This window comes from Schistocerca piceifrons, unplaced genomic scaffold (genome assembly GCF_021461385.2).
Source record: "Schistocerca piceifrons isolate TAMUIC-IGC-003096 unplaced genomic scaffold, iqSchPice1.1 HiC_scaffold_936, whole genome shotgun sequence".
In the NCBI taxonomy this organism is placed as follows: Eukaryota; Metazoa; Arthropoda; class Insecta; order Orthoptera; family Acrididae; genus Schistocerca; species Schistocerca piceifrons.
Window position 1 is genome coordinate 3577501 of NW_025729208.1, and position 2500 is coordinate 3580000.

The window sequence follows — 2500 nt, forward strand, 5'->3', positions numbered from 1 at the left end:
TGGCACCAGACTTGCCCTCCAATAGATACTCGTTAAAGGATTTAAAGTGTACTCATTCCGATTACGGGGCCTCGGATGAGTCCCGTATCGTTATTTTTCGTCACTACCTCCCCGTGCCGGGAGTGGGTAATTTGCGCGCCTGCTGCCTTCCTTGGATGTGGTAGCCGTTTCTCAGGCTCCCTCTCCGGAATCGAACCCTGATTCCCCGTTACCCGTTACAACCATGGTAGGCGCAGAACCTACCATCGACAGTTGATAAGGCAGACATTTGAAAGATGCGTCGCCGGTACGAGGACCGTGCGATCAGCCCAAAGTTATTCAGAGTCACCAAGGCAAACGGACCGGACGAGCCGACCGATTGGTTTTGATCTAATAAAAGCGTCCCTTCCATCTCTGGTCGGGACTCTGTTTGCATGTATTAGCTCTAGAATTACCACAGTTATCCAAGTAACGTGGGTACGATCTAAGGAACCATAACTGATTTAATGAGCCATTCGCGGTTTCACCTTAATGCGGCTTGTACTGAGACATGCATGGCTTAATCTTTGAGACAAGCATATGACTACTGGCAGGATCAACCAGGGAGCTGCGTCAACTAGAGCTGAGCAGCCGGCCGCCCGGGAGTGTGTCCCGGGGGCCCGCGCGAACACGCAAGCGTCCGCTCAATCATTCTGCAAACAGGAGGAGGCTGAGCTCCCCTGCACAATACACCTCGAAACCCTCTCAGGTCCCGGCGGCGCGCAGCGCCGTCCCAAGTACTTGGTCGGGTTCGAGAGAGGCGCAATCGCCCGGAGTTAGGCGAGTAGACGCTTTCGGTGCGACCACCCGTGCTCCCAACTGAGCTTGCCGCTGCCGACAGAGGCCCGGGAGCGTGCTGTCGTGGCATTGCCGGCGGGAGACAACACGCGCCACCTACGGTGACCGGCAGCTCCAACGCCAGCGCCACAGAAGGACAAAAGCCCCACTTGGGTGCCGAAGCGAACTCTCCCAGCACAGCGCACGCGCCAACACATCCGCACAGCTGCGATACAAACCACCAGCGAGAACCGCTGGGGCGACCGAGCAGCAGACGGCGTCGCGGCGCCGAGCGCCGGGCGGCGGCGCATCCTCAACGCACACAGTCCTCAATCGGACCAGCACACTGAAGATGTCCACCGCGCTTCGCACCGGGCCCGCGAGGACCTACTTTGGCCGCACGGCGCCGCGCGCAGGGTGCGCCGGCGCGCAGCTGCGACGCCTGCCGCGTCCGTCGGCCGGCGCGCCTGCCACTGGCCGCCCCCACCAGCCGGCTGTAGCGCGTGCGCCCACGCACCGCGCGGCCAGCACGCCGGGAGGCGCCCCCTCACCGGCCGGGGACGGTCCCACCCAGCCACCGCCGCGTATCGCTTCACACCCAGATGCCGTTCAGTTTCGTCGGCATGGTGGGTATCGCTGGAACAACCGGTTAGTACCTCAACCTATCGTCGCCATCACCGATTCACCCCTAGCGAGAACAACCGCACCACAACAGGTTACCATTTGTTCATTTGCGTAACTTCACCAGAAAACGCAGGCGTCCATCGCCATTTGCAACTTCAACGATTATTGCATGCCTGTGTCAGGTGTCACGCCACACTACGTCTGCCCACATACACGCAACAAAATGTGCACGCCTAGACAATACGTGGAAGGTGGCCCCCGTACGTATGCGATGTCCATTGCTCGAACGACTGTCAACCGGCCTCTGTAGCATGTCGCAGATATGGAACGCGGTGCACCATGCCATCACGGTGTGTGAGGAGAGACGACTAGGTCCGAATACATCAACAGACAGCTCATGCTGATCGCCATCCACGGCGTCCGTTCCTCCCACACGTCTCTATGGCGTACCACACTGCAATCCAGCTCTCATAGGGAGACGACACGTAGCTGCGTGCACAATATTTGCACTGTATGGTCCGCCGTTTTTGGGCGCAGTCGTTGTGCGGTCACACATGTGCCACGATGTATCATTCAGTACATAAGGACGAATGTGCAGTACAGATTGTGGTTCACGCGTACGACATCAGCGGACAGTTGACACAGGCCGCACCACAACGTAGCCTGAGTACGTCGCATGCGAAGGGCATTGAACATGCAAACTTCTCACCAACCAGCTTGCGAAGGCAGGGGGCAAGGTGGGGACGTGGGGAGGGGCGGCATGTACGTCCTGCTGCCATCCACATTACAGTGTACAGCAGGAGCATGTGGAAAGTGAGCAAGACTTGCAAGGTGTTTAACATGAAGCGATACACAGGGGTGCGGGCAGTGCGAGTAGCGAACTATATTGCGAGGGTTGCGGGTGGGCAACACTACAGTAATTGAACGAGTCGTATAACAATTACAGAGCAGGTTTAGGCGACAACGTGGGTTACGTTAAGGCGACAACATGGGTTAGGTTAAGGCACAACATGGGTTAGGTTAAGGCACAACATGGGTTAGGTTAAGGCACAACATGGGTTAGGTTAAGGCACAACATGGG

General features: G+C 57.8%; 1 non-coding gene across 1 annotated transcript in view; it reads right to left on the minus strand.

The window, feature by feature from the left end:
- LOC124772037 overlaps positions 1–585 on the minus strand; it is a 1909-nt gene extending 1324 nt beyond the window's left edge. Inside the window, exon 1 of the ribosomal RNA XR_007013719.1 lies at positions 1–585. This exon is cut by the window's left edge and continues 1324 nt beyond it. This is a non-coding gene — a ribosomal RNA (small subunit ribosomal RNA).
- Between the last annotated feature and the right edge of the window lie 1915 nt (positions 586–2500).